The sequence below is a fragment of the Coregonus lavaretus genome (assembly GCF_964263955.1).
Source record: "Coregonus lavaretus genome assembly, chromosome: 16".
NCBI classification, from domain to species: domain Eukaryota; kingdom Metazoa; phylum Chordata; class Actinopteri; order Salmoniformes; family Salmonidae; genus Coregonus; species Coregonus lavaretus.
Window position 1 is genome coordinate 45,727,229 of NC_140003.1, and position 15,000 is coordinate 45,742,228.

The 15,000-nt window shown below is 42.7% G+C and overlaps 1 pseudogene across 1 annotated transcript in view; it reads right to left on the reverse strand.

Annotated features, from left to right (window-relative positions):
- Positions 1–15,000, reverse strand: part of LOC311143864 (syntaxin-binding protein 5-like) — a 293,895-nt pseudogene that overhangs the window by 122,161 nt on the left and 156,734 nt on the right. The window contains exon 4 of the transcript in view: positions 7,844–7,944. The product of the transcript in view is annotated as a syntaxin-binding protein 5-like (transcript). The remainder of the gene's footprint in view (positions 1–7,843; positions 7,945–15,000) is intronic.

Consider the following 15,000-nt stretch of genomic DNA (forward strand, 5'->3'; position numbering starts at 1 on the left):
TTCAGCCAGGCACCGAGAAGCACCGAGAATAACCAAATATAAGCTCATTTTGTGTTACATTTACATTTTAGTCATTTAGCAGACGCTCTTATCCAGAGCGACTTGCAGGAGCAATTAGGGTAAAGTGCCTTGCTCAAGGGCACATCGTCAGATTTTTCACCTAGTCGGCTCGGGGATTGTAACCAGCGACCTTTCGGTTACTGGCACAACGCTCTTAACCACTAACCACTAAGCTACCTGCCGCCCATATTCATCTGAATATAATAGGACCTAATAATACTATTTTGGAACATTGTACAGGCATGACAGCAATGTAAAAACTGCAAATACAACAAATATACACAGCACAAGGCAAAAGACAATAACCTAATGAATATATTCATTCTGCTCTCCCAACCCTTATTCTCTTGCTACCTTAGTAAACATTCATGTCACTCAAGAAGGCACAGTAAAAGAATGGACAAGAGGAACTACAGTGAGGGAAAAAATCATTTGATCCAGTCACTTATCACCTCTCCTTCGGGGAGATCAAAACTAAAGAATGTAACTTCTCCATGGCAATACTGCTGCAACTGTTACTCACCAGCCTGTTTACTCACAATCACACTAACAACTGAAGAGCATCTGAATGATGTGAAAATTCCTTTACCAAATCACACACTGAGGCTGGGGATACTACAAAACCATGGTGCTTGCTTACGGAGCTGTGAGGGGAACGCACACCTCCTTACCTTCAGGCTCTGTTCAGACCCTACACCCAAACGAGGGCACTACTTTCATCCACCTCTGGCCTGCTAGCCCCCCTACCTCTACGGAAGCACAGTTCCCGCTCAGCCCAGTCAAAGATATTCGCTGCTCTGGCACCACAATGGTGGAACAAGCTCCCCCCACGACGCCAGGACAGCGGAGTCACTGACCACCTTCCGGAGACACTTGAAACCCCACCTCTTTAAGGAATACCTGGAATAGTATAATAGTAATCCTTCTACCCCCCCTCTACTACCACTGTCTTTTGTCTAAACTAACACCTGACTTATTTCACCTGCTGGCACTGACTTGTTTAAAGAAATGTACTTACTGTGATCAAGATGTGGTTGTCCCACTGGCTATCCTAAGTTGAATGCACCAATTTGTAAGTCGCTCTGGATAAGAGCGTCTGCTAAATGACTTAAATGTAAATGTAAATGTAATAATCAGTGCCATCAGATAAAATGTAGTCTACATGTGAACGTGATGGGAATGATCATGACCGGAAAATGTCAATTTTACAACTCATGCACTTCCCACCTACGAGCTACTGGAAATCAATTTAAAACACATTTATTCCCCACTGCTCTGCAATTCCCCCTGGTCACACGGACTGCCATTACCAGCAGGAACGGTAATTAACTTCCTCAGGTTTAAAAGACTTTAATAGCAATAACTTGGCAAAGGCTGAGGCCTGTCTGGTTCTCTGAGATATACAGTGCCTTCAGAAAGTATTCATTCTTATGGACTTATTCCACATTGTGTTGTTACAGCCTGAATTCAAAATATATATTTTTTTTCTCACCAATCTAGACCACAATACCCCATAATGACAAAGTGAAAACATGTTTTAGGAATTGTTGCAAATTTACTGAAAATTAAATACAGAAATATCTAATTCACATAAGTATTCACACCCCTGAGTAAATACATAGAATCACCTTTGGCAGCGATTACAGCTGTGAGTCTTTCTGGGTAAGTCTCTAAGAGCTTTCCACACCTGAATTGTACAACATTTGTCCATTATTCTTTTCTAAATTCTTCAAACTCTGTCAAATGAGTCATTGATCATTGCTAGACAACCATTTTCAAGTCTTGCCATAGATTATCAAGCAGATTTAAGTCAAAACTGTGACTCGGCCACTCAGGAACATTCACTATCTTCTTGGTAAGCAACTCCAGTGTAGATTTGGCCTTGTGTTTTAGGTTATTGTACTGCTGAAAGGTGAATTAATCTCCCAGGGTCTGGTGGAAAGCAGACTGAACCAGGTTTTCCTCTAGGAGTTTGGCTATCTTTATCTCCATTCCGTATCTTGTTTACCCAGTAAAACTCCCCCAGTCCTTAACGATTACAAGCATACCCATAACATGATGCAGCCAACACTATGCTTGAACATATTTAGAGTGGTACTCAGTACTGTGATGTGTTGGATTTGCCCCCAACATAACCCTTTTTTGTATTCAGGAAGAATTTGTTTTTTGCTGTATTACTTTATTACTTTATTACTAATACTTGCAGTATTACTTTAGAACCTTGTTGCAAACAGGATGCAGGTTTTGGAATATGTTTATTCTGTACATGCTTCCTTCTTTTCACTCTGTCAATTAGATTAGCATTGTGCAGTAACTACAATGTTGTTGATCAATGCTCAGTTTTCTCCTATCACAGCCATTCAACTCTGTAACTGTTTTAACGCGCTAGAGTCTATTTCCGCAACCTGTGGAAATCAAATTAGCGTTAAAAAAGAATCCCCATAAAAATCTGTCAGTTTAAGCTAGCGATATCTGTTTTTTTGCATCTCAATTCACCACATATGAAAGGTAGCAGAGCTAGAGCTGTCTGGTAGACCATAAGCAGTGTCTGGTAGACCATGAGCAGTGTCTGGTAGACCATGAGCAGTGTCTGGTAGACCATGAGCAGTGTCTGGTAGACCATGAGCAGTGTCTGGTAGACCATGAGCAGTGTCTGTTAGACCATGAGCAGTGTCTGGTAGACCATGAGCAGTGTCTGGTAGACCATGAGCAGTGTCTGTTAGACCATGAGCAGTGTCTGGTAGACCATGAGCAGTGTCTGTTAGACCATGAGCAGTGTCTGGTAGACCATGAGCAGTGTCTGGTAGACCATGAGCAGTGTCTGGTAGACCATGAGCAGTGTCTGGTAGACCATGAGCAGTGTCTGGTAGACCATGAGCAGTGTCTGTTAGACCATGAGCAGTGTCTGGTAGACCATGAGCAGTGTCTGGTAGACCATGAGCAGTGTCTGGTAGACCATGAGCAGTGTCTGGTAGACCATGAGCAGTGTCTGTTAGACCATGAGCAGTGTCTGGTAGACCATGAGCAGTGTCTGGTAGACCATGAGCAGTGTCTGGTAGACCATGAGCAGTGTCTGGTAGACCATGAGCAGTGTCTGGTAGACCATGAGCAGTGTCTGGTAGACCATGAGCAGTGTCTGGTAGACCATGAGCAGTGTCTGGTAGACCATGAGCAGTGTCTGGTAGACCATGAGCAGTGTCTGGTAGACCATGAGCAGTGTCTGGTAGACCATGAGCAGTGTCTGTTAGACCATGAGCAGTGTCTGGTAGACCATGAGCAGTGTTTGGTAGACCATGAGCAGTGTCTGGTAGACCATGAGCAGTGTCTGGTAGACCATGAGCAGTGTCTGGTAGACCATGAGCAGTGTCTGGTAGACCATGAGCAGTGTCTGTTAGACCATGAGCAGTGTCTGGTAGACCATGAGCAGTGTCTGGTAGACCATGAGCAGTGTCTGGTAGACCATGAGCAGTGTCTGGTAGACCATAAGCAGTGTCTGGTAGACCATGAGCAGTGTCTGGTAGACCATGAGCAGTGTCTGGTAGACCATGAGCAGTGTCTGTTAGACCATGAGCAGTGTCTGGTAGACCATGAGCAGTGTCTGTTAGACCATGAGCAGTGTCTGGTAGACCATGAGCAGTGTCTGGTAGACCATGAGCAGTGTCTGGTAGACCATGAGCAGTGTCTGGTAGACCATGAGCAGTGTCTGGTAGACCATGAGCAGTATCTGGTAGACCATGAGCAGTGTCTGGTAGACCATGAGCAGTGTCTGGTAGACCATGAGCAGTGTCTGGTAGACCATGAGCAGTGTCTGGTAGACCATGAGCAGTATCTGGTAGACCATGAGCAGTGTCTGGTAGACCATGAGCAGTGTCTGGTAGACCATGAGCAGTGTCTGGTAGACCATGAGCAGTGTCTGGTAGACCATGAGCAGTGTCTGTTAGACCATGAGCAGTGTCTGGTAGACCATGAGCAGTGTCTGGTAGACCATGAGCAGTGTCTGGTAGACTATGAGCAGTGTCTGTTAGACCTTCTCACTATATCGTCTGCAGCGTCCGAACGGTTTGGCCTCTCACGAACACGATGGCATTCTCCATATTGCTCTACACCCCCACAAGCGTCTTGGGACTCGTCTGAAGTCGTTTCAGCCGATGTAACAACTTGTGTCTGTAGTGTCTGAACAGTTTGGGCTACACACTAACATGACCCCTCTGTGGAAAGGTGAGACTCTCACGAACACGTGTCGTTTGTTTTGCTCTAGGCCGCCCACAAGCCTTATTCTACAATGTAGAAAATAGTAAAATTCAAGAAAAACCCTGGAATGAGTAGGTGTGTCCAAACTTTTTAATGGTACTGTATATATTTTGTTATACTTCAAGGGATCTTACAATTCTAAATCACATAGCTAAATGATCCATGGTATGACTTTCCTAAAACAATTCCATAAAGCTTAGTATAATTTCTAAAAACATAATTCCACTTTAACATTGTGGGGTATTGTGTGTAGGGCAGTGATAAAGAAAATCCATAGCGTAGTCTATTGATTTGAGAGTGGTTTCTCCAGTCCCATCCCTCAGCTTTCTACCAAAACGTTGCTAATGTTTCAATTAACGATTGCCACTTTAAATACCTTTAATAGAGATTATATGGTGCAATCCTCTAGTGAGTGAGTTACTTTTGTGCCATTAATATGAAGCAAAACTTCTCAAGTCGAGAACAAAATCAATTCACATTTTATTTATCACATGTGCCGAAAACAACTGGTATAGACTTTAGAGTGAAATGCTTGCTTACGAACCTTACTCAATGATGCAGAGTTTACAAATAATAATACAAAATTCAATCGAATCTAACACAAGAGGAATAAAATATAATACACAAGAATGGAGCTATATAAAGGAGGTACCAGTACCAGATCAATGTGCAGAGGTACGAGGCATTTGAGGTAGATGTTATACATTACTGTATGAACATGAAGGCAGGGTAAAGTGACCAGGCATCAGGATAGATAATAATAAGAGTAAAACACAGAACATAGTAGCAGCAGCGGTATGAGTGTTTGTGTGAGAGTGTAGCATTTTTCTGGCCTTCCTCTGACACCGCCTGACATTGAGGTCCCTGATGGCAGGGAGCTCTGATATAGAGGTCCTGGATGGCAGGGAGCGATGTACTGGGCTGTCTGCACCACCCTCTGTAGTGCTCTGCGGTCAGGGGCAGTGCAATTGCCATACCAAGCGGTGATGCAGCCAGTCAAGATGCTCTCGATGGTGCAGCTGTATAACTTTTTAAGGATCTGAGGACCAATGCCAAATCTGTTCAGCCTCCTGAGGGGGAAGAGGCGCTGCCGTGCAGGTGTATGTGGACCATGTTAAGTCCTTAGTGATGTGGACGCCAAGGAACTTGAAGCTCTCGACCCGCTCCACAACAGCCCCGTATTGCAAACAAAAATTATGATATTGGAAGCAAAATATAAACCCAAAAGTATTGAAACAAATTATTGCAAGGAAATAATGTTTACATGCGAGAGCAAATTGATTGTAAATGTATGCGCCAAAAAACATTTCACATGAACATTTCACAAAAAACATTTCACATGAATTATTATTAAAAAAATTCACATGTAAAATGTTTCACTTGATTTGTTATTGTTGTTATTGTTGTTATTGTTGTTATTTTTTATTTTTTATTTTGGACACCATGACAAATAGATAGTTTCTCTGCCAAAAAGAGATTAAACGTAGCCTTTTAGAGGCCCTTTAAGAGGCCATCTCACTTGTACCTCTAAACAGCATTTTGAAAAGTGGGCTTGAATTAGCTTTATGATTTAAAGATACTCTTACCTAGATTAAGATGACAGAGGGATTTTTTTGTGTGGATTTTCAGTGGAATCTAAAAGTGTTTCTGAAGGTTTATTGGTCCTGTGTGATGAGATGCGGCGGTTGTGAGTGGCTAGTCCTGAAGGGTATATCCCTGTCAGCTGTGACTCATTGCTGTATAAACATCACCATAACTCTTGTGACACTGTGCATGATCAACAACTAACCTTTATATATGAAAACAGACATTTTATATTTCAAGTCCCACCTTCAATGTGACAATTCCCATGACTTGTTAATTGAAAACTGACATCCACTTTTCTCGGAAAGCGAGATGGGTTAGATGAAATACCTTTAACTTGAAGAAAGAAAAAAAAAGTAGCTACAGCATATATAAACAGTTGCTATTGAAACTCATGAAACATACAGCATACAACTCATGGAAAGAAAGCTTCAATATGATTAATTTCTACTTCTTAAATCAGGAGAAACGTCCTTTGAGGGTGATTCAAAAGTAATAATCAAGTAATTATACAAATGCTGTGGATTTACTTTAGTGGCTAATTCAGTATGATGCTGTCACCATTTGTCCATAAATGTTCATGAATCACAACATCAAATTCCTTTTGAAGTACAGTCTAGGATAAAGTTATCTACACTGCATTCGGAAAGTATTCAGACCCCTTGACTTTTTACAGTCTAGGATAAAGTTATCTATTTCTTGCATCTACTGTAAATTGAAAAAACTTTGACAAAGCAGCCATTTCTCTTCACCACAGAAACGATCATGAGTCGAAAGTTTAAAAGAAAAGAAAAAGCTGCTAGTAGCTCCGATGCAATAATTGATCAACCAGCGTTTCCACAGCAAGCTTTGTTTATCAGGGTTTTATGATCAGAGAAAGACCTTCACAATATCTTCCCAAAGTATCTCTCTTGTTTCTCTCTTTTCTAACCATTCAAACAAGAAGACCACAACACACACACAACAATATCCTTTCAAAGTATCTATCTTTCCCTCTCTCTTCTTCAAGCACTCAAACAAGATGTATAAAGGTTTTCAATTCGTTTTTTTTTCTCTTTCATAGAGCCTGAAGATTGCCCCGCAAAGACAGCTGAGAGTAAATGAAAGTGAAATGGGCCAGTAAAAGAGATAACTCAAACTTCTCTAACTTTGACTCAAGATTCAATAAAAACACTCACCACCACAATGCTGAATGTCACAAACATCAACAATTCCTCATATTTCAAAATGCTGTGGCTTAGCCAATCAGACATTATCTGCTTGACCCTGTCTGCCCTGAATGAGACAGAGGTATTGTGTAGGCGTATGCTGTGAATAGGGGGTCAGCATGGTGGAGTTAGTGCAGAGTCTGGCTAAAAGGACTTAAGAAAATATTAGAGCAAAGTTTGAGAAAACATCCTCAAATGTTGAAGCAGATACTAGTCTGACTCTAATATATTAATAGTGAACCTTGAGACAGGTAGATGGGGAACGTTGGGACAGGTAGATGGGGAACGTTGGGACAGGTAGATGGGGAATGTTGGGACAGGTAGATGGGGAACCTTGAGACAGGTAGATGGGGAACGTTGGGACAGGTAGATGGGGAACCTTGGGACAGGTAGATGGGGAATGTTGGGACAGGTAGATAGGGAACCTTGGGACAGGTAGATGGAGAACCTTGGGACAGGTAGATGGGGAACCTTGGGACAGGTAGATGGGGAACCTTGAGAGAGGTAGATAGGGAACCTTGAGACATGTAGATGTATGCTGTCTAACTAGAATTACACACATAGGCCTTGAAGTCTAATCCATCCATTGAGCCATGAGATGTCAAACAGAAAATATGCATGCATTTATGCAAGGTCCTATGGGTGTATGTGATTGTGTGTGTGTGTGTGTGTGTGTGTGTTTGTGTGTATGTGTGTGTGTGGGTGTGTGTGCATTTGTGTCACTGCATGTAGAGACTTACCTTTCCCTGTTGAATTTGAGCGAGTGCAAGATGGCTGGGCGTCTCTGGCGAAGGTTCCACAGGTGTAGTGTTTCATCTGCACATGCTGTGACCAGAGCTCCCTGAAGGAGAGGTACAGGACACATTCAGTCAGTACACCAGAGCTCCCTGAAGGAGAGGTACAGGACACATTCAGTCAGTACACCAGAGCTCCCTGAAGGAGAACTACAGAACACAGATAGTCAGTACACCAGAGCTCCCTGAAGGAGAGGTACAGAACACAGCCAGTCAGTACACCAGAGCTCCCTGAAGGAGAGGTACAGAACACAGATAGTCAGTACACCAGAGCTCCCTGAAGGAGAGGTACAGAACACAGATAGTCAGTACACCAGAGCTCCCTGAAGGAGAGGTACAGAACACAGACAGTCAGTACACCAGAGCTCCCTGAAGGAGAGGTACAGAACACAGATAGTCAGTACACCAGGATCCCTGAAGAAGAGGTACAGGACACATTCAGTCAGTACACCAGAGCTCCCTGAAGGAGAACTACAGAACACAGACAGTCAGTACACCCGATATCCCTGAAGGAGAGGTACAGGACACAGACAGTCAGTACACCAGAGCTCCCTGAAGGAGAGGTACAGGACACAGACAGTCAGTACACCAGAGCTCCCTGAAGGAGAGGTACAGGACACAGACAGTCAGTACACCAGAGCTCCCTGAAGGAGAGGTACAGAACACAGACAGTCAGTACACCCGATATCCCTGAAGGAGAGGTACAGGACACAGACAGTCAGTACACCAGAGCTCCCTGAAGGAGAGGTACAGGACACAGACAGTCAGTACACCAGAGCTCCCTGAAGGAGAGGTACAGGACACAGACAGTCAGTACACCAGAGCTCCTGAAGAAGAGGTGCAGATAGTCAGTACACCAGAGTTTCAATTTTAGTTTCAGGTTGTAAGGCAACAAAAAAGGACAAATGCCAAGGGGGGTGAATACCTTCGCATCCACTGTATGTGTTTGCATGTGGGGAGGCAGGTAGCCTGGCGGTGAAGAGCGTTGGGCCAGTAACCGAAAGGTTGCTGGTTCGAATCTTTGAGCCGCTAGTTGAAAAATCTGCCGATAAGCCCTTGAGCAAGGCACTTCACCCTAATAAAAAAAAGTGACCCTTCCCTTCAACCAAAATAATAATTAAAACACAAAGTGGATAGCAGAGAACATCCTTTACCGTTTACCGTCACTCCTAGGACAGATCAGAGCCTTAGATATCGATTTTTAGAAACTGTTCTTCATCCTGCACAGAGCTGTGGGCCAAAGGTTGTGGGTTAACAGACCACCCTGAACAAGAGTACGGGTGGAAAGATCTCCTTTATAGTAAAAGCATTGCATGAATCTGTCATCGTATTTGCAATTACGAGACCTTTTATAAAAATGTCATTCAATTCTACGTCGTTTTACATATTAGCAGAATATTTTTTATACCACACAAATTACCAAAATTACAGGCTAAGAATGGACAGAGAGATAAGCCTATGTGTTCATTTTGTTATATCACTCCAATGCCAAATCAGTGTGTCTTGTTTGCAACGAAACTGTCCCTGTTTGTAAATAATTAAATCTGAGAAGGCATTAGGAATCTGAGCATGGTGCTTTTAAATTTTAGGCCTACCTTTCCACCCCAGACAGCAGGCCTACCGACGCAGACAAAATGTAAGCTTTTACTGCTGGCTACTCTTCTTCCATGGCTTAACCCAAAGAGAGGTCACAAGTGTTTCCCTAAAAGCTGTCTGGGTTTAGACATCTTCTATTGTACAGAAAGTGAATAGCTTAATCAATTGATAGTAACAGAATTTGATTACTTCCCAAGCAAAGTACATTGTTTGTCTCCTCGTCTGTAGAAGGTTGTAGCTCAGCATCTGAATATCAACGAAGTTCCCATTGATACCAATGATATCCCCATATGTATCGGAGTCACATCTTTTACAGCTTGTGTCTAGTTTAAAGCATCGCGGACCAAAGCGCTGTTATAGATCACTTTATATAATCTGATTTGTTTTCCTTTCCTTTCTTCAAAATCTTAAGATAACAATGGCCTGTGCTTTTGGCCATTTTCTTTAATAAAAGGTAGGCCTATGGCATACCCTCTCATACCCCTCAATTTGAATACTGGTTTTAACTTAAAGTGGATTTCATAGTATTTTGCTATTTTGTCACTAATCTACACAAAAGTAAAAATACGTTTTTACAAATTATTACAAAATAAATAACTAAAATGTATTGGTTGCATAAGTATTCATCCCCTTTGTTATGGCAAGCCTAAATACGTTCAGGAGTAAAAATTTGCTTAACAAATCACATAATAAATTGGATGTGCAATAAAACGGGTTAACATAATATTAGAATGACTACCCTATCTCTGTACCACACACATACAATTATCTGTAAGGTCCCTCAGTCGAGAAGTTAATTTCAAACACAGATTCAACAACAAAGGCCAGGGAGGTTTTCCAATGCCTCACAAAGAAGGGCACCTATTGGTTGATGGGTAAAACTAAATAAAACAGAGACTGAATATCCCTTTGAGCATTGTGCAGTTATTTATTACACTTTGGATGGTGTATCAAAACCTCCAGTCACTACAAAGATACAGGCATCCTTCCTAACTGAGTTGCCGGAGAGGAAGGAAACCACTCAGGGATTTCACCATGAGGCCAATTGTGACTTTAAAGCAGTTAAAGATTTTAATGGCTGTGGATCAACAACAGTGTAGTTACTCAACAATACTAACTTAAATGACAGAGTGAAAAGAAGGAAGCATGTACAGAATACAAATATTCCAAAACATGCATCCTGTTTGCAACGAGGTACTAAAGTAACACTGCAAAACATCTGGCAAAAGACATAACTTTTTATCCTGAATACAAAGCGCTATGTTTGGGGCAAATCCAACACAACACATCACTGAGTACCACTCTCCACATTTTCAAGCATGGTGGTGGATTCATCATTTTATGGGTATGATTGTCATCCAGAAGGAGTGGGGAGTTTTTTAGGATAAAAAAGAAACGGAATGGAGCTAAGCACAGGCAAAATCCTAGAGGAAAACCTGGTTCAGTCTGCTTTCCGCCGTAAATACTTATCTATTCAATATACGTATATTAGTGTTTTATTTTGTATTTTTTTTAAAACAACACATATCTACAGTACCAGTCAAATGTTTGGACACACCTACTCATTCAAGGGTTTTTCTTTTTTGTAACAATTTTTTACATTGTAGAATAACACATATGGAATAATGTAGTAACCAAAAAAGTGTTAAACAAATCAAAATATATTTTATATTTGAGATTCTTTAAATAGCCACCCATCGCCTTGATGACAGCTTTGCACACTCTTGGCATTCTCTCAACCAGCTTCATGAGGTAGTCACCTGGAATGCATTTCAATTAACAGGTGTGCCGTCTTAAAAGTTAATTTGTGGAATTTCTTTCCTTAATGCGTTTGAGCCAATCAGTTGTGTTGTGACAAGGTAGGGGGGGGTATAAAGAAGTTAGCCCTATTTGGTAAAAGACCAAGTCCATGTTATGGCAAGAACAGCTCAAATAATCAAAGAGAAACGACAGTCCAACATTACTTTAAGACATGAAGGTCAGTCAATACGGAACATTTCAAGAACTTTGAAAGTTTCTTCAAGTGCAGTCGCAAAAACCATCAAGCGCTATGATGAAACTGGCTCTCATGAGGACCGCCACAGGAATGGAAGACCCAGAGTTACCTCTGCTGCAGAGGATAAGTTCATTAGAGTTACCAGCCTCAGAAATTGCAGCCCAAATAAATGCTTCACAGAGTTCAAGTAACATACACATCTCAACATCAACTGTTCAGAGGAGACTGGGTGAATCAGGCCTTCATGGTCAAATTGCTAAAAAGAAACCACTACTAAAGGACACCAATCAGAAGAAGAGACTTGCTTGGGCCAAGAAACACGAGCAATGAACATTAGACCGGTGGAAATGTGCCCTTTGGTCTGGAGTCCAAATTGGAGATTTTCGGTTCCAACCTCCGTTTCTTTGTGAGACGCGGTGTGGGTGAACGGATGATCTCCGCATGTATATTTTCCACCGTAAAGCATGGAAGAGGAGCTTTGCTGGTGACACTGTCTGTGATTTATTTAGAATGCAAGGCACACTTAACCAGCATGGCTACCACAGTATTCTGCAGCGATACACCATCCCATATGGTTTGGGATAGTGGAACTATCATTTGTTTTTGAATAGGACGATAACCCAACACACCTCCAGGCTGTGTAAGGGCTATTTGACCAAGAAGGAGAGTGATGGAGTGCTGCATCAGATGACCTGGCCTCCACAATCCGCCGATCTCAACCAAATTGAGATGGTTTGGGATGAGTAGGACCGTAGACTGTTGGAAAAGCATTCCAGGTGAAGCTGGTTGAGAGAATGCCAAGAGTGTGCAAAGCCATCATCAAGGCAAAGGGTGGCTGTTTGAAGAATCTCAAATATAAAATATATTTTGATTTGTTTGACACTTTTTTGGTTACAACATGATTCAATATGTGTTAGTTCATAGTTGTGATGTCTTCACTATTATTCTACAATGTAGAAAAGAGTAGAAATAAAGAAAAACCCTTGAATGAGTAGGTGTTCTAAACCTTTTGACCGCTAATGTATGCCATTCAGCAGACACTTTAATCCAAAGCGAGTTACAGTAAGGCATGTTTACATTCTACATATGGGAGGTCCAGGGAATCAAACCCACTATCCTGGCGTTGCAAACACTATGTTCTACCATCTGAATTACAGATGTCCCTCTAGAGCCCATTTACTATTCAGATGTATAATTCAGGGAAACCAACCATCGAATTAGCCTTTAGTCGACCTCTTACATAGAGGGAAAGCCTTTAGTCACCCTCTTACATAGAGAGACAGCCTTTAGTCGACCTCTTACATAGAGAGACAGCCTTTAGTCACCCTCTTACATAGAGAGACAGCCTTTAGTCGACCTCTTACATAGAGAGACAGCCTTTAGTCACCCTCTTACATAGAGAGGCAGCCTTTAGTCAACCTCTTACATGGAGAGACAGCCTATAGTCACCCTCTTACATAGAGAGGCAGCCTTTAGTCACCCTCTTACATAGAGAGACAGCCTATAGTCACCCTCTTACATAGAGAGGCAGCCTTTAGTCACCCTCTTACATAGAGAGACAGCCTATAGTCACCCTCTTACATAGAGAGGCAGCCTTTAGTCACCCTCTTACATAGAGAGGCAGCCTTTAGTCAACCTCTTACATAGAGAGACAGCCTATAGTCACCCTCTTACAGAGAGAGACAGCCTTTAGTCACCCTCTTACATAGAGAGACAGCCTATAGTCACCCTCTTACATAGAGAGGCAGCCTTTAGTCACCCTCTTACATAGAGAGACAGCCTATAGTCACCCTCTTACATAGAGAGGCAGCCTTTAGTCACCCTCTTACATAGAGAGACAGCCTATAGTCACCCTCTTACATAGAGAGACAGCCTTTAGTCACCCTCTTACATGGAGAGACAGCCTTTAGTCACCCTCTTACATGGAGAGACAGCCTTTAGTCACCCTCTTACATGGAGAGACAGCCTTTAGTCACCCTCTTACATGGAGAGACAGCCTTTAGTCACCCTCTTACAGAGAGAGACAGCATTTAGTCAACCTCTTACATGGAGAGACATCCTTTAGTCACCCTCTTACATGGAGAGACAGCCTTTAGTCACCCTCTTACATGGAGAGACAGCCTTTAGTCACCCTCTTACATGGAGAGACAGCCTTTAGTCACCCTCTTACAGAGAGAGACAGCCTTTAGTCACCCTCTTACAGAGAGAGACAGCCTTTAGTCACCCTCTTACATGGAGAGACAGCCTTCAGTCACCCTCTTACATAGAGAGACAGCTTTAGTCACCCTCTTACAGAGAGAGACAGCCTTTAGTCACCCTCTTACATAGAGAGACAGCTTTAGTCACCCTCTTACACAGAGAGACAGCCTTTAGTCACCCTCTTACAGAGAGAGACAGCCTTTAGTCACCCTCTTACATAGAGAGACAGCATTTAGTCAACCTCTTACAGAGAGAGACAGCCTTTAGTCACCCTCTTACATGGAGAGACAGCCTTTAGTCACCCTCTTACAGAGAGAGACAGCCTTTAGTCACCCTCTTACATAGAGAGACAGCATTTAGTCACCCTCTTACAGAGAGAGACAGCCTTTAGTCACCCTCTTACAGAGAGAGACAGCCTTTAGTCAACCTCTTACAGAGAGAGACAGCCTTTAGTCACCCTCTTACATGGAGAGACAGCCTTCAGTCACCCTCTTACATAGAGAGACACCATTTAGTCAACCTCTTACAGAGAGAGACAGCCTTTAGTCACCCTCTTACATGGAGAGACAGCCTTTAGTCACCCTCTTACAGAGAGAGACAGCCTTTAGTCACCCTCTTACAGAGAGAGACATCCTTTAGTCACCCTCTTACAGAGAGAGACAGCCTTTAGTCAACCTCTTACAGAGAGAGACAGCCTTTAGTCACCCTCTTACAGAGAGAGACAGCCTTTAGTCACCCTCTTACAGAGAGAGACAGCCTTTAGTCACCCTCTTACAGAGAGAGACAGCCTTTAGTCACCCTCTTACATAGAGAGACAGCCTTTAGTCACCCTCTTACATGGAGAGACAGCCTTTAGTCACCCTCTTACAGAGAGAGACAGCCTTTAGTCATCCTCTTACAGAGAGAGACAGCATTTAGTCACCCTCTTACAGAGAGAGACAGCCTTTAGTCATCCTCTTACAGAGAGAGACAGCCTTTAGTCACCCTCTTACAGAGAGAGACAGCCTTTAGTCACCCTCTTACAGAGAGAGACAGCCTTTAGTCACCCTCTTACAGAGAGAGACAGCCTTTAGTCACCCTCTTATATAGAGAGACAGCCTTTAGTCACCCTCTTACAGAGAGAGACAGCCTTTAGTCAACCTCTTACAGAGAGAGACAGCCTTTAGTCACCCTCTTACAGAGAGAGACAGCCTTTAGTCATCCTCTTACAGAGAGAGACAGCCTTTAGTCACCCTCTTACAGAGAGAGACAGCCTTTAGTCAACCTCTTACAGAGAGAGACAGCCTTTAGTCACCCTCTTACAGAGAGACAG